This window comes from Panthera leo, chromosome B1 (genome assembly GCF_018350215.1).
Source record: "Panthera leo isolate Ple1 chromosome B1, P.leo_Ple1_pat1.1, whole genome shotgun sequence".
Lineage (NCBI taxonomy): Eukaryota > Metazoa > Chordata > Mammalia > Carnivora > Felidae > Panthera > Panthera leo.
Window position 1 is genome coordinate 51850427 of NC_056682.1, and position 22952 is coordinate 51873378.

The 22952-nt window shown below is 41.9% G+C and overlaps 1 long non-coding RNA gene across 3 annotated transcripts in view; it reads left to right on the plus strand.

Moving 5' to 3' along the window:
* Positions 1–22952, plus strand: part of LOC122217677 — a 56100-nt gene that overhangs the window by 24681 nt on the left and 8467 nt on the right. For all 3 annotated transcript variants that reach the window (XR_006201624.1, XR_006201623.1, XR_006201625.1), the window contains exon 3: positions 16502–16623. This is a non-coding gene — a long non-coding RNA (uncharacterized LOC122217677). The remainder of the gene's footprint in view (positions 1–16501; positions 16624–22952) is intronic.

The window sequence follows — 22952 nt, forward strand, 5'->3', positions numbered from 1 at the left end:
TGAGATGGGTTGTTATTGTCCCCACTTTACAGATGAGAAAACTGAGGTGCAGAGAGATATTAATAAGTTTATATGGACAGTAAGAGCCAAGAATTAAATCCAGGCATTCTGATAGCACAGCTGAGATCCAATATTTTAATAATTAATTATTGGCATTACAAGGATAGGGCTGCCTCTGTGGATTTGGGGTCTCACCTAAAAGGTGATATTATCCCCTGCATCAGTCACCAGAGAGAAGAATTGTGTCTCTCAAAGGAAACAGAAAAGGGGCAGAGAAACTCCAGGAACACTTCCCAGGGGGATTCAGCTCTCTTGGCCTTATTCAAAAAGTTGTCAAGCTTTTGATAAGGGACCTTGTAGGCGGTGGCTTGTAAGAAGACGTCCTCTGCATGGAACCAGGCCAGGAACTTAGAAATGAGAGATTCTAGTATGGTGTCTGGAGGCCATGCCAATCTACTAGGACCAGAGCTGAAATAGCTCAGATCACCTGTGGTCTCAGTGGTGAGAGACACAGGGGCTCAGCTATTTGTGTTTTACTGCCCGATAGTTATTTGTTTCCCTTTTATTCCTACCTGATATTCAGTAAGGACATTTGGAAAGCAAATCTGGGAATGTCCCTCACCAAGCAGGAGAATCAAGTGGAAGAAAACACCACTTGGGAGTCTAGGCTCTGAGCAGAGCTGATTTTCCAGAGGCAAATATATGTTTTCTTGAAGCCATCCAACATCATTTTATGATTCTGTGCTCTTGGTTCACAGTCTATTAAGGGAATAGCTACTCCCAAAAAACAGAAAATGAAATTTTTCCTCCATGTTTTCTTTCCTTCTCTCTGTTAATGTTTATGTGTTATTGCTAGGCAGAGGGCAAGACACAGCAGATTTTCCCTATTCCTAGTGCAGCTTTTAACATTCCTCCCCAAATGCCCTTCCTCTTCAGAAGGATACAGGTGGGGAGAGTTACATAACAAGATCAGAGTGTAATTCAAATAGAGCTGGGGGTTTTCAATGTACATATTGAAATGTAAATATTGTTAACTATTACTTTGTGTTCTATATTTTTCCTAAGTGTTGTGTCATGTGTCCTTAAAAGGAGGCTCCTAGGGGATCCTGGGTGTCTCAATCTGTTAAGTCTCTTGATTTCAACTCAGGTCATGATCTCACAGTTCATGAGTTCAAGCTCCACATCAGGTTCTGCTCTAACAACATGGAGCCTGCTTGGGATTCTTTCTCTCCCCCTCTCTCTACCCCTTCCCTGGTCAAGCTTGCATTCTCTCTCAAAATAAATAAATAAACTTAAAAAAAAAAAAAAGGAGGAGCCTCCTTAACTTTTGCCTCTGTTTGTGCAGAAGACCAGACCAGCTCCCATTGGCCGGAAACCGCACAGGCTGCAGTCTGGTCTGAAAATTGAACGCTGAGTTAGATTAGTGCTCCCTTTCCGGCATCTGAGGAGGGGTGCATGTAGGGGACCTGAGAAGCAGCTTTGAAGGATGAGGCTGTCCCAGGTAGCCTGGTGATGTTTACTGAAGATTCCAGGGACCTCCTTCCTCTGCATACATTTCTCCTGTGCCCATTGCAAGCTTCACATTTCTGCCATCCCTGTGTATGTGGGTGGGAGATGGGAAGGGAGGTTCTTTTCCTGAAGGTGCTATGGCAGCATATGTGCTTCCTAGGCTTAATATATATTAAGTGAGGGGCTGGTGTGTGGGTCTCCTCATTAGGAGAGGACCATGAGTTTATTTGAATGAATATGCCTGCAAACCTACCCTGCACCCAACAAAAAACCTCTCCTAAGGATGGAGAATATCTCAAGGCAAGGAAATAACTGGAATTCTACTCTCAGAGGTCTTTTGCCAAAGAGTTTTCAGATGAGGACTTCTTTTCTACTCTGCCCAAGTCTGGCACAGGGAGGATGAGGAATTTCACTCCCAGTCCCAGGGATGATCTCTTCCTTCTTGTGACACTGAAATTGTGGAAAGGGATCATAAGTCAAATCAACGGGCTAAAATCTGGGAGCAGAGGAAATCAGGTAAGGTCTGAGAGAGAGTAAGCAAAAGAAGGGGCCAGAAGGAAGAAAACTAGGTTGAAAGATGAAGGGCAGTGCAGGGCACAGAGGAAGGATGGCTCAACGTCTGCCTCTCTTGGCTTTAGTGCATCCAAACAGGTCTCTGTAGCCCTTGACTGGATGCCTGGGTCCAAGGGCTGATGGGTGGTGCTTTGGGACCTCCTGGAATTGGGGTATCATGAACATGGGTGTGTATGTGTCTGTGTATGACCAGCAAATGTGAACTTGACAGCAGTTAGCTATGGGGATTGTTTACAATAGCCTATCACCCAGCTCCAACTACCAGGGACCAAGTAACCCAGACTTCTCTTTACAAGTTAAGGAGAAAAGAGGGTCTAGAATCACAAATCCCCAAATGCAAATATACATTGGCACAGGGGAAGAATCTGAAATTTTGGACTACTATTCCCGAAGAGCAATTTTCCCATATATCTGAAAAGGGTCTTCTATGTTGCCTGTGATGAAATGGTTTGCCAAAGCAGATCAACTCAATTTAGAAAGGATTTCAGTTTAAGATAATAAGTGCCTCCCACATCCTTCCCTTAGAACCCAAGCTCTCTTTAAACAGCTAAATCCCCTGCAAGCTAAAGATTACCATAAGTTTAATGGGAGTTTTGGAAAAGAGATTTAGAAAGAAGTGGATGGGAGGGGAATTTCTATGTCTTTCCTGGTAGCTGAGCCTTTGTAGGGCTGAAGAGCTGCTTATTTTATGTAATTGGCAACTGATCATTTCTAAAGTATTGGTTTAGGACTTAAAATAATCCATTAATGAATCTCCTGTATGGAACATACAAATGTTCCCAGAAGAATAGGCTGAAGATGGTGTGGGGGTGATGAAGGAATCAAAGGGAGGTCCCTTGGCTCACTAGCCAGAGTTGTCTTCTGATGTGTTCTTGCTGGCTGAGATAAGCTTGCACTCAAGGAACCTGGGCCAGAGAGGGAGGTGCCCAAGAAGGGCAGTTGTAGAAAGTTGTAGGCTTAAAAGTTGGGAGCAGGAAAAGGGAGGGAATGGGGATGCAGAAGATCAAGTGACTGATTGTTGAGAACATCCATCTTTCCTCCCAGAGTCCTAGACATACCCAAGACAGACCTCTCAGAGTCCTAGACATAAAATCTCTGTCTCTCAGTCTCTTTCTCTCCTCAGAGGAGTCTCATGTGGAGCCAAACTTTTACTAGGAAGAAAGGGCTGATAGATTCCTTTCAAGTAGCATTTCTCTCTCTCCTCCCAGATGACATCTTTTAAATAAAAATGGAACATGTTCAAACATATAGAGAAGACTAGAGATTAATGTCATGAGGCTCATGAAATTACCACCCCCTTTGCCAAATATACTTGGTAAAAATTTTTAATAAAGCCCTTTGGATGTTTGGATGCAATTACATTTGACACCTCCTCCCTCTTTCTCTGGTTGCCTGCTTCCGGAAACCTGCTTCCACTTGTCACCACCCCTGCCCACCTTCTCACCTATCTTCCAGTGAAGAGCCAGGAATGAGTACAGTTGTGTTCAATTTTGTGTTTATACTACTATAGCCATAAGGAATTATACTAAGGAAGCAATAGAAACCATTTGGTTGATTGTCAGTGGGCTTTTTGAAGGCAACTTCCCCAGGGATTCATTTGCAGCATTTCTAGCATAAGGTTCTGGGGGGTGGGGGTGGGGGTTGTATCCAGAAAATATAACACAGAAGTCTTCTGTTTCTTCCTACCCTTCACCCTCCAGCACTTTTAACACTGAATTTTCTCCCTAGCTTCTTCTCATTTTATCTGCTTTGGGTTTTCCCATATCTGGCCCCTATGCCAACCTTTGATTGCCAGCCTGCATTCAGGCTCCATGGGTAAGTAGAGGCGTCTCTATGGTGCTCCCTATGTGCAGAGGTGTGTCAGTATATCAGCAGGCAGTTGATGCCTGGAGAGCCTGCCCACTTACCTCCTTGTTTCCCTTGTAAAATCTCTGCCACTCCCAGGGGTCTCCAGCTGCTGCCAAGAAGCCTTTGGTTGGCTCAGAGGCAGCGCTCTGCTCACACTGATGCCAATAAATCCCTAGAATTTTTCACTCCATGATTATTTGTCCCTCCCTGACCATGAATAAATGAAAAGCCACACACACACATGTTATTAAAATGAACTGTTTATATTATCTCAGTTGAGTCAATACATTATAATGTATTAAAATGGAAAGGTACAAAATTGAAATAAATACTTTCTGATTCATGTATAAATCTTTTTTTTTTTTTTGTCAAGATGACTTTTATCGTCAGTACATGTCACAAGAAAACATTTAAAATGACACTGAAACAATCATTTAAATCATGGTGCATGGAGGAAAAAGGTAAAGAAAACAACTTTTGGCTTGTTTTGGCATGAGACCTTGATACAATTTGGGTTCCCCAAAACCATGTGAAGGGTGGTAAAATAGAAATGCTCAAAACTGACTTAAAAAAATAAACAGGCTTTACAAAAACCCTCTTTTTGATAAACCCAGCCACTTCTCTACATGGTCTGCACTTACAGTAGATACATTCATTATTGTCCATGGGAAGACAGCAACTGCCTTTCGTTTTAAAGAGCTTGGTGGAGAGGCTGAAGAAATACGCTGCAGCTGAAGGTGAGTAGAATGTTCAGGAGAACAAAAAGTCTAGATGGTCTTCAGGAACGGCACTGAGAATGATGGGGTGTGGAGGGTCTCTGGAACAAGAGATGGAGGAGAGGGAGCGTGAGGAGTCCAGATCTGAAGCAAAGCAAGTCTGAAGGACAGAAATGGTTGTCAGCAGTGAAAATGTGGTGTGGGGATCTCTCCCCGTCTGAGCAGTCCTGGGTTTGTCCTTGGCCTGGGTTTGTCTCTGCCTCAGCAGAGGCTAACCCAGTGCTTTGGAGATAGGGTTGGGACTCATTTCAGGCACAGCAGCACTGGGGAGACAGGGACAGGTGTAGGGGTTAACAATGAATGGCAACAAAGGGGCTTTCTCTTCTGGTTCTGACTGCTTATTAGGTGGTTGTTAAGGCAATAAGGACTTTAGCAAACTAGAAGTTAAGGGCAGCTAAATTCAGCCAGATTGAAGGTAAACAAAAGGTGAGAAGGAGTCCCTTTCTCCTCAGCTACCTTTCCCCCCAAGCACAGGAGGCCTCGGCTCCTGAAGCTCTGAATTTACAGTACGCAGTAGCAGAGGGCGTGCCCTTTGGAAGGCTCCATGGAAAAGAAGGCTTATCCCTGACTTGGGGCATTTTATTCTTCAGACTCTCTTTGTTGAAGTTCTTTCAGGAGGGCAGGCTATGCTCACCCAGCTATTGAGTGAAAAGTGGAAGCACCAAAGTTTGTGCAGTTAGAATAAGTCCTTTGCTATAGACCATCTGGTCCATTTCAATGGCCTTGAACACCATCTGTCCTAGAAAGGCAGGCCTGATGCTCACATGCTTCAGTGAGACCTATGCTCACCTGGAGAACAGGACTAGCCTTTCAAGCTTCAGGAATATTTCCCTTGCATCAGATCGAATGACAGCTACAAAGTCCATGGAAGTGTGAGATCCTTGGAAGTTTTGTGAGCCCATAGGTGGATTCTTAGGGGAGTAATAGAAACTCCTTTGACTTGAATCCGCTCACAGAGAAATGTACAGAAGACGGAACAGAACAGATGGAAGAATCTTTTCTTTTCTTCTTGTTCTGGAGTAAAGGAGATGGACCTTGAAATGCTATGGGAAGGATAAACCTTGAGAGTTGCCTGCCATTCTGAGCAGCTTCTGGCAAGATGCTGGGTGATCCGACCACTGAGACCCTGGAATGGAAGAACTGGCTCTCAGGCAATTGCTAAAAGGTATAACTACTTACTCCAGCAAATGAACCACATGTGCTCTCTGTGAGCAAGACAGATCCCTCATCCTGTAAAATTAGATTGCAGTCTGATACAAGAGCTCTGCATGAAATGCCTGGGGCCTAAGGATGCAATGCCCTGGACACAATGGTTGTGCTCTAATTACTCAGGACCACCTCCAATGGGTGCATTTGTGGGGACAAGATGTTCAGAAAGAGAAATGCCAGTTGCAGTGTCCAGCCATCTGGGGACCAGTGCTCTGCCTGACCTCTCTCTCTGGTAGAGCTGTCTTGTTTTGGTCCTGGAATCCAAGGATTATGACAAATCTGTAATAAAGCAAATGTGACCATTAAGCTGTGGGTGTACAGATGAAACAAGATTGGCCATGAGTTGATCATTACTGATGTCGATTGGTAGGTCTGCAGGACTTGGCTGTGCAGTTTGACTTTATTATGTGTTCAAATACATGGGCTGAAATTATTCACAATACAAAACAAGGCCCCTTGGAGATTATCTATCTTACTCCTTCATTTTACAGACAGAACCCAGTGGTTTAGTGCCCAAAGTCACATGAGGAGTTCATGCAGAGCCAGTACTAGAACCCAGCACTCTTTCTGCAGGGATTAGGATATTTTGGTTAGCATTGCACTCTTAAATAAATGTCATATTCTTGATCTCTGCTCTCACCTTGAAAAGCAGGTGGTTGTTTTCAAAATTCCTGTCAATTAGCTTAAGAATTACCCTTCTCTCATAAAGCCCCAGGGGGACACTTTCTTTGAAGTCTCTCTTCAGCTCCAACACTTCAAAGGGAGACCCCTACCCCCAGGGACAAACCAGTCACTGTAGCCACTTCTTCTTAGGGGAACCACCACCAAGAAGGAAACTTGTTGTTCCTGGGCCCCTGGCAGCATTCAGTTTTTTCTAGAACCTGATTGAAGGCCTGGTGGAAGGAGGGGAGCATCACATTTATGACAAGGGTAGGGTGTGAAGGGCAAGAATAGCAGCCATTTAAGGGAATAAATTTCTATAAAAATCTTCAACTAAAGGTACTGAATCTCTTTAGAGAAATATCACTATAATCTAATTGGAATGAAAGACATTTCTCAATTGAATAAGAACAAGACTTTTAAGAACTAGCTGCTTTGGGAAAGGGGGGACCCACTGGGCCCTTCTCAGTGATGACACTTATAGGGAATCAGGGTTCAGTATAAAACTATAAATTTTATTTTGATAATTAAAATATAAACATTCTAGATATATTTTTATAAGCTTCTGAGGACAAACCTCAAAGAGTCCTCCCAAAGGAAAACAGACCAGAGAAGCCAGGTGCTTCTAAGATTCTATAGGGGAAAGGTGAGGTCAGAAAGCCTCTGAAAGAATGACACACAAGGAAGTCCCTGGGCCCACCATTTTGCACGAGGAAAACACCCTTTGGGTTCTGGTAGGTTGGTTGAGATTCAAGTTGTTAGCAGAGACGGGCACCTGACTAGCTTAGTTGGTGGAGCATGCAACACTTGATCATGGGGGCCTGAGTTCAAGCCTCATGTTGGGTGTAGAGTCTACTTAAAAAAATAAAATAAAAATAAAATAGAAAGTTAGCAGAGAGAGGTGTACATATTAAAAAAAAATTATGAAGACTTGCTTGGATTAAAAAGTTGTGGGCTTCCTGAAACCAAGATAGCCAAACTGTGGAAAGTTTTTTCTGGAGACATCAGATGCCCTGGGAATGGAAGAGATCCAAAAAGAATGGCTAAATGAAGAGATGGGGTGGCAGGGTGGATGGACAGACCACTCTGATTATTTAGAAAAATCTGTTCTAGCAAGAGACTTAGGGCAGTTTATAGATTATAGAGTTAGATTCTGCTGTTTCTTATTCTCATTGTTCTTCCTTGCCCCTCAAAAATATAGGTATCAGCTCATTTCTTGTTCAAAATCCTAACTATCTTAACTTGGCTTACAGAAAGGTAGACTTGGAGAGGGAGTGTGTACATGTGTATGTTCACATTGCCTGCAGTCATGAAAAAATAAACTCTTCTCTCTTCCAGAGACTTATATAAAGCATGACAGCATGGGACATATCTGAACTTCACAAATTAAGAGAGGGACTCTGAGCTACTGGTTATAAGTCAGGAGAGGATGAAAGAGCATTTTGATGTGGAATCTGATTCTGAGTCTGCAAATTTCTAGCTGCATTTCTTTGGGAAAATTATTTCATCTCTGGTCTTCAGACTCCTCATCTGTACAGGGAGGAGATTTGACCTCTCTGACATTTATAATCTGTGGATCTAGAGAACTGATTATTGGCCTAGAATAGATATGAGGTAGGGGCTGAATTCTAGGATCAAGAAGGTCTCTATTAGCATTGTATCAAAGAGAACAAATCTTGTTCCTAGGTTTGGTGAGTAAATTTTCTAACAGGTTCCTTGGGACTCCTGGCTAATGTCACTGTGTGTGGGGGGTGGGGGGGGCGGGGAGGTAATTGGGAGAGAGAAGCTCATCCCCCTGCACAAGGTCAGCATGTTCATGCTGCTTCATCTAGTAAATTCTGGCCTTGGAAGAGCCAGGGAGGAAAAGAGCAGTACCATCCACATCTCCATGGAATCCTGCCCCTTTGCAATCAACCTTGACTCTGAAGAAAAGTAGCAAGTGCTATTCAAGCCTAATGAAAATTTCAATATATTTTGAAGTTGTCCACTACCATGGTCAGTAATGAGATCAATACTCATGGTCACAGACATTGCAGAAGGTTAAGTGCCTATGACAAAATGCTTATGAAGTGTTTGAGGCTCTGAGGTCTTCCCTCTGAAGAGTGAGAAAGGCAGTACTTGTCTCTACCTGGTTGGCTATCAGGATTGACATTTCACTGCAGAGCCAAGAAACCCGAAGACCTCAAAGTACTGGCTAAGTCTCCAGATTTGAGGAGGAAGGGAAGGCCCAGTTGGAGACAGATTGCATTTGTCTGCCAAAAGACCAGTGTCTGCAAAACCACAAATACTGGAAATACAGGTGCTTCTAATACAACTATGTATGCTGGTTCCGAGTAATGGGCGTGGGTTGTCTATCAAAGTATTTGGTAGGAAAACAGAGGATGGCAAACTCCTTGTGTGCCCTGGATAAAACAAGCACACAGATTCTGATTGCATTAGAGAAAAGGTAAGACTCTAGGAAACAGAAGCTCAATTTCATTTGCCATGGATACTTCCTACGAATCCCATCTCCTTCCAAGATGTGCAGGAAGGAGACGCCTAGCCGAAGAGAAGACTTTGGATGCCAAGGTAACCTCAACCCAGAATAGCTCATGACTTTAAAGATCTGTCTTTCCCCCTAAGCAGGCCCAGATGTCCTGAGGAGGAGAGGGGATGTTGCAAGCATGGTCTCCAAATACACAGCAATTAAATCTCTTGGACTATTAAAGACTACTCTTGCTCTAAATGCATTGAAGACTCAAGAAAGTGTAGCTGCCTCTCCTCCCTGAAAATTCTGCACTTCCTCATCTTACATATGGTGACACTGAGGCACAAGGAAGGACAGAGGGTTCTTGCATCTCTCATATTGATCTAGTGACATACCTGGGAGGAAATCCCAGGACCTCCATCTCTGAATCCTTCAACATCTTCCACTGTCTTTCTACTTAATTCACAGTTAAAGTCTGTCTGCCTGTCTATCTATAATATATGTACTATTATGTATAAAATATAAATAATTCTCAGATTCCTACTTAACTTCCTATCCTCCTCTCCTCCTTTATATAACTAGGTTTGGGGGAGGGAGGGGTAACAAAGATCCATGATGAGGGAAAACCACAGTACTGCTCAAAGAAATAGACTTCTGGAAGGAGAAATGACAGGCTTTGTCTAGGGGCCAAGGGGTGCTTCAGATCTGGACTGTACAGCAAATTAAATGGAACACAACTCAACGGAAATCAGCAATGTAGACATCTGTGCCAGACGAAGTGAACTTCCACAACCTGGTTTTAAGGAACAGTAAATACAATAGAGATAGATAGATATAATATGTTGAATCTTGAGTAATAAAACAAGTTATAAATAGAATTATGCTAAATTAAAGACGGACATCATAGGGAATAGTCTGGTCAACAACCAATCACCATTAGAATTAAAAAGTAAACCGGCCTTTTCACTGAGTACCTCCACAACGTTTCTCAATGCACTAAGTACATTTTAACCATGCAAAAATACACAAACATCTTAACTAGGTTGTTTTTTTTTTTTTTTTTTGTAAAAAAAATCAAACACCAACATTATGCATTTTTGTTAATTATATTGGTTAAAGTTACAGCCAGTGGCTGCCAAATATCAGATACATCATATACATATTTTTATACAGAATCTGGACAACACAACATTACACATCAGAGAGAGAAAGAGAGAAAAAGAGAGATTATTTGTTCCTTTGTGGGTTTGTTGTTGTTGTTCAGTAAAGAAATAAAGTAAAATATGAGAAGCAATGCTAAGAAGGAAAACACTTCAACAAGTCAGGAATACAGAGGGAGAATTGCTAATCAGAAATACAGGAGGAAAAGAGTTCATAGTTAGGTCTGTGTCTAGAATTTTCTTCACTAAGAAACAAAAGAGCACAACAGGTGTATTGGTTTGGAAAAGCAGAAAGAGCGATAACATCATGCTGTCTGGTTCCCAGCACGTTTCCAGCAAGAAGAAAAAATCATAATCACAAATTAATTTCACAAGTTTTGTTTTCAAAAATGTCCTCCCTTACCCAGGAAGCTGGGTAGTGCAGGGATGGGGGCAGCTCAATTTTGAGAGTCCTTGGCAAGGGTTTGGCCAAAACCGTTGGCCTGAAATAAGTTGGAGATATGAGCTGTCTGTGGAAATTCACGCAATGAGATGCGACATCAACTTGCTCCAGTCTAGGCAAGGTTCCCGTTGCCAGCCAGTGATCTGGCGGAGGAAGGACACACCCCCATGACAGGTTCTCCTAGCAAGGCCCCAGTCCTGCCCCTTAAACATTTGGTGTCAACACGATCCTAAGAATTCAACCTGGAAAGAAACAAGACCTTGAACACAAGCTATGGAAGCACTACCGTGGTCACGGTTAGATACAAAAATGTGAAAATTCAGATGTAATCAAAAATACAAAATCAGTTTCAATAAGATTTGCTTTTTTTTTTAACCATTACAGTGCAAGGTTTTTCAAATTACAGTAAAAGTTATGTGTCTGCTTACAGTAACTAGAGTAAGTAGCTGATTTTGTTCTGCTAGAATCAGAGGTCCCTGATAAGTGGGAATGCACCAGTCTGAAATCAACCCGGCACAAGAAATGGATATCTTAACAAAAACACAGTTCACTACGGTCTTTACCCCTTCAAATAGTAACAAAGGAATGGTGTCATTTGCACAACTCATTAGCATGAGGTTCTTCCTCCATTAAAAATAAAAATAAAAATAATAAACAGATGATATTAAAATTCCAACAGAAAAAGGACTGGAAATCTGGGGCTGAAGGATGGAGCATCTGAAGGGAGTTTCCCACGTCACTGAGCTTTCCCACTGTAGTTAAAAATAAAAAGAATTGTTTTAGCATGAGCCTCAGTGGGCAATGCTGCTTTGTGCTTCTGCCTCCTTGTCCCAGGCAGTTGGGAAAGGGAGTTTCACCACCTCGTGGGATCAAAGGAAACCACAATACAGTCACACCTCATTGTGCCATCAAGAATCACCCCCCAGGAAAGAAAAACCAGTTACAGGGGCTGGGGGGGCTCAGAGGCTTGGAAAGGGACAGAGGAACCTTCATCTGGCAAGAGAGTATCCCTCATCAAGACCATTGTGACACTCAGAGCCTTGTGTTCTGGAAAGGAAGAAGAGGAAAGAGTCAAGAGCCCCCAAATTACATGGAAGAAAAAGAGCCACCATTTTCCCAGAGCCTTGTCTTTGGGAGTGGGCATATGACTGAAAGAGAAAATGTGGCTAAATGAAGTGATCAGGTGACAGTCTTCATGTTCATGTCATGGAACATGAGAAGAAGCAAGGGTGACTGAGGAATTGTCCTCTTCTGAGGTTTGTAGAGCCAACCAGTCCAGGATGGGTTAGGAGAGGCAAGACACACTGGAAAACTTCAAGGAGCACTTCTCTCCATGTCCAAGAGAAAGAGGCAGATGTTTGGCAACCTTGGGCACAACCATAGGTCCAGAAGCCTATTCTTCATACAGCCCCTCTTTAGCCTCATCCTGGTGCAGATACCCATGAGAACTACTCTTTGATCTATTTGACTGGCCCCTTACTTGGTCCCTCTGAGGTCCTACAAATGGTATATGGCAAACTATTTCTGGGTTTGTTGAAATTAAAAGGGGACTATTTTAGGCAGCCAGTGGCTTATTGTTTAGGGCCTGGAATCTGCCAGTCCTATGTAAGGTGTGCAGACACCCTTTCATCTGTGGGATGTGATCATGTGCTTGGATCCACCTGCCTCACACTAGTGACCTGAACAGAAGAGCAAACGTTTTACTCACACCCACAGCCTGAGAAAGGGAAGAAACACAAATTCCTCTACCATGATTGAAAGTTTCCCTGCCTTTGAGATACAATGTGAGGTGCTGTGTGCCTAGAAAGCACTCAATAATTTGTTTCACAATCTGGCCATTGGAGGACATTCAGGCTTCCTCTACAAATTTCGCTACATTTCTCAAGGAGGAAAGAAAATTCTGGCAGACATTACTTCCACACAGTTCTGGTTCATGCTCTCATGGGTGGAGGTGGACAGCCATAGAATGTGGCTTCCTACAGCAGGTGTCCCATGGTTTGTTCTGCCCCAGGGTGTTGTGGAATCAGGCAGAATATGGATGTGTGTGTCTGTTGTTTTTGCATGAGGTACTTATATTTTCTCATCCCTTTAGCCATATGAGATCCTGCACCTTACCAGGCTTCCCAATCTCATTACCTACCTAGCTTTCCCAGAGTTCAGTACCCATTCTGCACCTATCAGAGCAAAGTAGTTTCCCTGGAAACATTCTTGTGCTCCCCACCCAGCTCTGACTCAAAATACGGCCCAAGGCCTGGTTCTCTGGGGTACAGAGGTGGTAGGCCCCAAACAAACCCTATGCTCTTTGCCCTGGGTGCCACTAAGTGGTTGTTTCCCTCCAAGTCAGCCGAGGTCTACAGGCATCACTGACCATGAGTCTCCCCTCAAATGGAGGATTTTTTTAAATGTGCAAGCTGGTTTACCTGAATGGCCCTACAAACACCTATGTTCTTCTTGAAATAAATCCCCAAACCTCTGCCTAGATAGATCTGCTTTCTCTAGATGGTGTGTTTCTGATCTGGCAGTTGGTGGTTGAAATAGCATTTGAGGATATGTGATCACAGATGTATTCACATGAGTGAAGCAACAGAATGATGTTAGGGAATGATGTGATACATAGTGTGCCTTAAAGGCTTAAGCAATATGCCAAGATTCCTCTATGCTAAGTTCCTGTTGCTGTCCCCAGACAAATGTGAAGCCCAGTGAAAATGCCCCGTAACTGGGCTGTGATGCCCCCACTTTTGGTATCTGGGACTATTTAGTACTATTTACTATTAATTATGGAGCTGCCTCTGGCTGAAAGAAATCTCCAGGAATGGTGTTTTGGAGAGCAGGCACATTTAGTCCAGGGACATTGGTGGGAAGTGCCATGTTGTTCTCCTACTTCCCAGGAGGATGGGGATTGGACATCACTGACTAGGGCATCAGATTCCCAGGTCAGATCCTCACTTCTTTATGATCTTGGACAGCTTAACCTCTCAGAACCTTAGTTTCCTCTTTTGCATGTTGGATGTGATGCTACTTTACTCAGGGTTGTTGAGAAGATCACATGAGACACTGTGTGAAAGCACTCTGCAGACATATGCAGATGTGGGGGTATAGCTTCATCCACCTCTATGAGAGAATCATACCTTCCACATGAAACGAATGAGATAGTTTTCTGTGTCTAAAGCATGTTCTTAGTAAGGTGGTAGTCTGCTGTAAGTGGAGCTCCATAAGGCAGTAGGGCTTGGGGGAGTTCTTTGCTTGCTTTGGTTTTGATTGGTCAATAGTCTCTGTGCATCCAATATGGCTGATTCTCATCTCATGAGGAGTGGATGCTCTTGTCTTTACCCCACTCCACTTAAATCACTTAACACAAATAATAAAGAAGGGCTAGAAGGAAGAAAATTCTTTTTACCTTTAAGATATATGTTTTGAGAATATTTATTAAGATGGTGAGAAGTTGGCTTCATCTTTTCTTTCAAAGAGAAAAGTATAGTTGATTTAGGAGATGCTTACCTTTGATTTAAGGATGATCTCCCTGGATTCTTATATTCATAACAATTAGGTTGGGTTAAAAATGGAGGAGCTAAATTTTTTCTCTGGGTTTCTTAGAAGTTCATAGTCTGGAGACAGATATTTGTCTCGTGTTGAATGAGTGTGTGCATTTATAATAGGATTTTAGGGTCAGAAGGGAGCTTAGGAAGTGTCATCTTCATGTTGCAGAAGAGGGAGCTGGTGCAATGGGATAGTGGTGAATCTGGTGCTCCTGCTGCTGCAGTGGATTGCAAGAAGGTGTGACCAGCTTGGAGGGGAGGCGGGGCTGGAGGACAGCTCTCTGTGGACCTGTGATGTAACAGCACAGCTTCCTAAACAATCCATCTTTCTCTTACAGGAGTCCTTCCAACCTAGTCTCACCCAGGCACCCTTAGAGAAAAACACTGGGTGAATGACTGGTGAACTTCTTGTGGTCCGGTTTGGTGAACTGAACTAGGAGATTAAGGAATTGCTATTTCTTAAAGGTTAAAAAAAATAACACTATTTCTCATCACTGTTAAACAATGAGGACTTCTTTAAAAAAATCACTACCAGTGAATATAACTTGTAGCTTTAAAATGGACCTACTTTAAGATTATATATGTAATTTAAGGTAAGATAATACATATATTATATATGTATTATGTACTGTATATTTAATATTTTGGAAATGGGCACATGGTGAATGATGAATGTGATAGATGTGATATGTCTTAACTTCAGAAACTCTTTTGACAATGCACCTCAAGACATATCAGAATTCACCATGAGAATAGAGCAGTGCCAAAGAATTATTCTTAACAGAAATTAAAGATAATTCACTGGTGGCCTAATTGGGCATTATGGGAGTGTTTTTGGGGGATGACCCAGGGCTTCTTGTTTCACAAGGAAAACTTTACAGGTTAGTTGACTGATACAAGATCTGTGTCATGCTATTTGGCCCCATTTCTCTCTTGGCTGTTCTTAAGAAAATGGCCTTCTCTCGAGTTCTCTGTAATCCATGTACATGTTTATAGCATATTTCTTAACATAAACTCTGTAAGTCCATGAACTCAGGATGGAGGCATATGCTCTGTGGATATAAAGAAATGATGGCTAAGAGCAATAGTTAGAATGGTGTAGGGGTGTTGAGTTTCAGGTCTTTCATAAGTCCTGACCATAGGGTCTGCTATGGATGGAATGGTTGTGTTCCCCTAAATCCATATATTAAATCCCTAATTCTCAATGCAGTGGAATTTGGAGGTGTGGCCCTAGAGAGATCACTGGGTTTAGATGAGGTCATGAGGGTAAAGCTCCCATGATGGGATTAGTGCCCTTGTAAGACAGAAGCCACCAGAGCTCTCTCTGCCATGTGAGGATAAATCATAAAGCAGCCATCTGCAAACCATAAAGAGACCCCTCACCAGACACCAGATCTGCTAGCACCTTGATCTGGGCCTTTATAGCCCCTAGAACCATGAGGAGTAAATGTTTGTTGTGTAAGCCAACCAGTCCATGTTGTTTTGTTACAGCAGTGGCACTACGGCAGAGTGCATTCCTAACTTCCCTGATATACATCACTTTCAAGTCTCCATCCAGATCAAGGCTAACATAATTATGGGTGAAGCACCCTCTTTCTTTCTAGAGCAATCTATCTCAAGGAAAGGGGAATCATCTCAATCTTCTCCTCTCTTTGTCTCTCCTTTCTTGTCAAGCCACTTTTCCTAAGACAGGATTGATTTTGAAAAGGGATCTTGGTGATCTTACATGAGGAATCTAAAAAAAAAAATTGCTATTAAGGGATCTAATATATTGATACACACTTATTTTTAGGGAGAAGAGAGGAAGAAGAGGGAATACTCTGTATTCAGGTCCCAAATCCAGGTTGTCCTGTCCATGAGGAATTCTTAGCAGTCCTTCAGAAAGATAAATGAAAGCAGAGACCTCTCAGTGCCCCATGTCTTCACCTCTTCCTTTCTGCTCAAAGAGCTGTAGACCTGCTCATCATTTTCAGTCTTACCTTTCAGCCCTGGATATATAGGCTTTAGCTCCTCAACCAGACTGTGAATTTCTTAAGGACAGGAACTAGCCAAGTCTCTGGGATCTTTGCTGGGTGAATGTTGAGTGAGTAAGAAGACTAAATTAATGAGTACAATAAAGAGACTGGGCATGAGCTCATGAGTCTAGCTGGGCCCTTGGTTCTCAAGGGAGGAAATCTCCTTTAACCTCAGGAAAGATTGCTTTGGTTTTGGGAGCTGGCATGAGGCAAAGCAAGATCTTCACAAGCTTTCTGAAGCAAAGTTAGAGCCAGGACTCTCCCAGTTCTTCAGATGCAAAGTGTTGCTGTTTGCTTTCTTTTCAGCACCTTGGGCTTCAAAAAATAATGGTGTCACTCAATGCCCTGACTCCTTCTCTACAACATGGATGGACCCTGCCCAAAGAGCCTCCTGGGAACAATCAGATGGACACCAATTCACTTAAAAAGTAAGTTCTCATAGTATATATTTGAGGCTTTTTTTTTTTTTCAGGGAAAACTGTTGGAAATCAGGGAAAGGGTTTCTTTTCCAAATGTCAGATGTAAGCTGATTCCTCAAAGCCCCTGTTCTTAGGCTATCTCAATATGAGTGGTTTATGCACTGATCAAGCTATTTGGAGTTGCTGTAGGTTTAGATAAATGTGCTATTGTAGGGGTGAACCCTCAAAGTTTGATAAGGCAGCAGAAAGAAAAGGAAGGTAAGATGCCCTCACCAATTTAAGATGGAGGTACACTGTCAAGATGGAAAAGGCAGGGACTTTTATTCAAGACATCTGAGCTTGCATCATGGTTTTGTCAGTAATCAGAGGAAGTTGGGCAAAACATTTAACCCCCTAAGTCCCATTTATCCTTTGTGAAATAAAGCTCTATATTAAATCCCCCTGGATAATAAAGTTACTATGAAAAATAAATTAGATAAACTAAATAAAAACATATAGAAAAACACTGAGCAAATTTCCTGGCATCAGCTAAATCTGAGATGAATGAAGATTTGGACAACACAGATGACACGAGTGTGAGGTATATGAGAGCCAGTGAGTGTCTGGATGTCACCCTCAACCTGGGCCACAAAGGCAGTCAGGCTCAGCAGAGCCACAACTAGTGGGCGGGAAAGGAAATACTCAAAATTTAATAACTTGAAGCTTAGAGTTAAAAGTAAATTGTGTAAAATAGAAGCCACCTTTTCTGAATGGATGCTGGGCTGATACACTTAGTCTATCAGCCCAGGGATGCAGGGGCTCACCATCCCACCCGTTCTAAAGAGATTCTGGGTCATGGATTGGCAATGACAGAGTTACTTTATGGAGATTAAATGACTATAATGAACCAGATCAAGGGAATTAGGCATTTCCAATTGAAAACCCTGTGTATTTTATTAATTGGTTCTAGTATTCAGAATAGCCACCCCCTGCATTTCCACTGAGACATGCTAAGAGTCCAAAGTCTTTATAAAAGGCCAGCCCACTCTTTGAATGGGAAATATGAATTCCAGGAATAGATCCATCTGTGAGTAAGTTCTCATGCTTGCTCTGCTTCTTTGTACCTTGCATCTCTCATCCAATGTCTAAATGTTCATTTATTTTTTTAAAATCTCAGAACATGAAGTTTAGATGAACAAACTGTGGGGCAATCTCTGTTTAGGGCTGAGGGAATTAGGTGCCATTGGGGAAGGAGCTGAAAAAAATCAATTTTTCATAGCCTCCTTTTCCATCTTTTCCATATTTTTGTGGTACCTGGAAAGGCACAGAACTACTATACTAGTTATAAGAGAAACTGGGTCTTTGCCCAGACTCCAAAGACTCAGTCCCCCATTAGTGTATATGCTCTGCCCATAGTGACCAGCTCCTGGGCTGCTACAGTGAGTGCCCAGAGCTGACTGAGGAATGCAGAGCTCGACTAGCTATGGGAAGCTGCAGTGGTCTCAAATATTCTGGAAGGTTGGCATGACCAGGGTTAACTGAAATCTTATTAAGAAACAGAGTAGGCTCCTCCCTGTGTCTCTTGGGAAGCTTTGGGCTTTAAGAAATTCCATTCATTATTCAAGAATTCCTTCTGTTTGGCCTTAAAAACTCAGTGCTTCCAGACATCAAACCTAGAATGGCCAATTGACACCTTCCAATCCTCTGGTTTACCCTCACCAACAGAGATATCCAAATCACCACCACTCTAAGGCTCCATTCCACCAGGCTTCCACCATGTGGGAAGGACCAGATGAATGGGTTTTATACATTCACAACAAAGCTGCAGGGAATTAACTTTTGAACCAAGCCATGCACATCAACACATCAACATCTACAAGCCCTGCTGCGGGGGGGGGGGGGGGGGGGGGGGGGGGGGGGGGGAGCGGGGGCGGTCCCTGAAGCTTCGGAAGAAGGAGGGAGGTTACCCAGAAGGGGGAGCTACTCTCTGGATCACATTACTGAACAAAGAATAACTGGCTGCAGCTTGAAAGACCATTCTTTCAACCAAATTGGGTGAATGGTAACAGACAGTGAATGATGATGTTAATAGACAATATAGTTTAAATATAAGTTTCTGGAAATTGTCTTGGACCCTCATAAAAAAAAGCAATCAATGTGAATGAATAATGTAACATGACTACAAGACTGACCATCTTCATGCATTCTATGCATCCTTCGAAACCCAATTCAAATGCAAATGTTAGTGAAGCCTTCTCTTATACCTCTACTTGAAAGTATCGCTTCCTATTTTGGAAGCCCATAACACCTCTTTTAGGGCTTTATTTTTCACTGTATTATGGTAATTACTTATGTACATTTCTTGCCTCATATTTAGTTCCTTGGGGTTTGTATCATCTTTAAAACACCTCCAAAAATAAAAAATAAAAAAAAATAAAAAAAAAATAAATAAATAAAACCCCTCCAGTTCTAGCTCTGCACCAGACATAGTAGGTGTTCAATAAATATTTGATAGCCAAGTGAATGATTGAATTTGAAATGGGAATACTGTTCTGGCAGGAAAGCTCCAGTGGGATAAAATAAATCTATTATCTGCCACCTTGTTCGTGCCAAAAGGATCAGGGCATGGCAGACCCAGTGCTCTGAGAAATCCAAGGTCAGAGAGTCTCTACCATGGCTGTACCACATCTCAAATTCAGGTATCATTTGTACCATTCAAATTCTTCTATCATTTGCCACATCCCATTGAAATATACCTCCTACCTCTGATTTCAAAGTTCCTCAAGCATAGAAGTTGTTCCTGTTCAAAGCAGGGCATCCAGAAAGCAGCTAGCGAGTCAGAAGTGAATTCCAAATTGAAGATTTCTCTGGAAGTTTAAGACCAAGTAACAACTATAAACAGAACTAAATGCATCTCTGTCTAGAATACTCACATCCCAAGACAGCCTTCTCCCTTCAAAGGGGGCAGACTAGTAACAATGAAAAAAACATCACATCCAGACTAGTAACAACGAAAGAAAGATCACAGCATCCTCATGGCAGTACAAAAACTTCCCACAACAGCCCTACAGCAACAGTCAAACCCCAAAATTAACCCACTTTGCAGAGACCTGGTCTCTGCTCAGAAAAGAAAGGGGAGAAGATACAATACCTTTCCACAATGAGGTGATGTTCTACACCCCTTCCCCACTCCCATGCTTGTTCTGACATGTCCCGGATTCCCTCTCAACCAAGGGAGTTATGCTCATGTGCCAGCAGTGGAGCACTACATGGACAAAACTGGCTCGTCTGGGTCAGAAGTCATGTCATGTCCTCTACTAGGTTTACTTTTAAGAGTTTGATCCACTCAGATCCTTCCCCTCTAAGAAAAAGAGTAAACCCAGTGCTTAGGGCTACCAACACATACACCTAAAAAGTCTCTATTTTTGATGCAGCAAGTTCCTTCTGTTCACTCTGAAATCTCCTACTTATCTCTGTCTTAGTAGTGATTTGGAGGTGCAATAGGTGTGGGCATCCAGGAAGGGTGGCACCAAGTGTGGAAATGGCCCATAACCTGCCTGCAAAGAGAAGTCAGCCCAGTATTCAAACTTCAGAAAAGTCTCCAGTAAACAAGGTGTCCCTTGTGGGAGAACCGGGGACTCTGAGATGCTAGGAAGATGGAGCAAAAAGAGGATGGTGTGGATAGCTATGTAGTGAACTTTCTCTTGGCACTGGGTGGGCTGGAGGGTAATGCTACAAGAAGGAATCCCACAGAACCCCACCTAAAAACTGGCTTCTCTCAATCTGCAATAGCTATGTCAACAAAAGAACAGGGAATAATAAGAATTGTGCTTTATTGTACCTAAATAAACAAATCAAAACATTTCTTAAGCATTTAATTATTTCAAAAGAAATCTTGTAATCCGGGGAAGCTCAGTGAGATGGTAAATTCCTCAGAATCAAAAACCAAATTTGGAAGCATATTGTCATTGTGCCTCTGTGTGTGTGCGTGTGAGTGAATATATCATATATTCCCACTCACCTACTTACAGGTATATATAGAAATACATATTTATCAATGGATTTTCCTCCCTTCAAGTCAACACCAGTGTGTTCCACCTTCAGTACACATGTATTATCTGCATTCCAATTCATAGACAGACCATTAATACCATAAAAAGAGAGAAATAGCTGAGAATAGGCAAAGTATAACCTAGCAAGAATTGTTTTAAGTGCCGGTTCAGCATTGTTAAAAAACAGAGCAAGCCTCCCCCAAATACCAGCTAAAATGTCTGTTATTAATACACACTCACAATTCTTTAAGGTCATCAGAAGAAAAAAGGGCAGAGAAAAAGACATATTATGAAATTGAATCTTAAGTGTTTTCCTTTTTTGTAGTCTTTGTATGTATTTTAAGGGAAAACTCGCCATTTGTAGAAATGATTCTCCCCCCTTCAGTTACTTTTCCCTAGCTCTCTAGAGCTAGGGAATAATAAAAACATGTACAGAGTTTTGCTGATTTATCATTTTTAAGAATCTTTCATTCTAACTTATAGATCTTTCTTTATCCTATTTAAAACATTTAATGAGTTCGAGAAATGTCTTATATATTTTGGCAAAAGACACAGAAAAACAAGGGTTGTTGAACTATACAAAGTATCTAGGGCTCACGACTTAGATGTGCTTAGCTTAAGGAAAATAATTGTGTTTAAACACATAGAAAAAGGGAATCAATTGCAGACAATCCACCTTGCATTTTCTATTTAAGATGCTTTCACCCTGTACTGTAATTGGTCAGTATTCTTCCGAAAATTTTGAGTCTTTATGGCATCGCTGGCTTGTAGATTACAAATGTTTCCAAATCACCATCCCTCTTAATACATAGTATGGAAAGAGTTCCAGAAAGTTTAGAGAAGATGTGAGGGCTGGGCACAAGGTAGTTCACCACCAAATAGCACAACACACAAAATCAACCTAGAGAAAACAGCAAAATCAAAAAGTTGAAAGCAGCCGTCAGACTAGAATGCTAGGGTGTCAGTGAGTACCATATTCCATGCCAAGAAATTGAAATTAAAAAAAGAAAAAAAAAAAGAAAGTTGAACATAAATCAATATTGAAAGCTTCAAAAAGTCAAAGCCAAACCAATGTTTCCTTTTTCCCCCTATGCACAAACCTTTTGTTTTAAACCCAATGGCATTGAGATCAGTAATTTTATCTGGAAGATTCAAGTCTGCAGAGACATTCCCCTTCCATTGATCACTTGAGTCCACGGAAATAAAGCACCTTTGGAACCAAGAGTTGTTCAAGAATCCTAGTGTCTTATTCAATGTGTTGAAAAAGTACAGTTAAAATAATTAGAATAATTCATCAAATGACAAACACAATTATATTGACTCTAGTGAATAGGCAAAAGGGCTCCCCAGGACAATTCACAACTAAGGAGATAGAGCACAATAAAAGGCTATGACATTTTATGAATATTCTGTGTTATAGCTTTGAACTTTATTGCAAAGCAAAAAATATATATTTTTATATATATATATTTTTATCTACATTTCACCTCTGACATTGTACACAACACGAAAGCACAGAAAACCAAAAAAATCATAATGAGGTAGATACATAACACTTACAGATGGAGGAGACTAAAGAGTTTAAATTTGGCTTAATACTGTGGTCACCAATGTATGCATTTTCAACACAGCAGCAAGCATTGATTCACAGGGCAAGAAGCCCAGTGATCTCAAACCCAAAAATAAGCCCCATTAAAAAATACCTGCTTCAAAATGAAAAAAAAAACATTTTTTTAAAAGTCAGGGAATCAGATGTGTTCAATCGCAAACCCTGGTGAAATAAAAAAGAAGGGGGGAGGTTGTTTTTGCTTTTGTGCCAGGAGAAAAAAAAAAGTAATTTTCACCTATCCAATTAGGAGTAACCTGTCCCATAGGTTTCTTCCGTGTATTCCTCCTCAGTGGGTTTGGGTCAGCCTCAGGAGCTCTGTAGCCAGCTGTTGACGGTAAGGAAATAGGGTTTCCTTCTTCCTTTTCCCTAGGGTAATGCTCACCTCTGCAGCCACAGTGACAGGGACCACTAGCCTTTGAGGGCTCCTGAAACATGCCAGGAAATGGCTGGAAATCAATATAGCTGTGAAGTCTCTAGTATAGCTCTACCTTTCTAGGATCATGTGCTCTCTTGGCGGGTGAGGCAAGGGTTTGGGACACTGGGATCACTCATTCCCCTATCAATCCCTCTTATACCCTTTCCAATGGAGAGCTGAGAAGGCCATCTTCTGCCATCTTCAATTTTACTTATGAATGCATTTTCACTGTAAAATGTGATGTCAGGTGGTGATGGCTATGGCAGAGACCACCTCCTTCCTT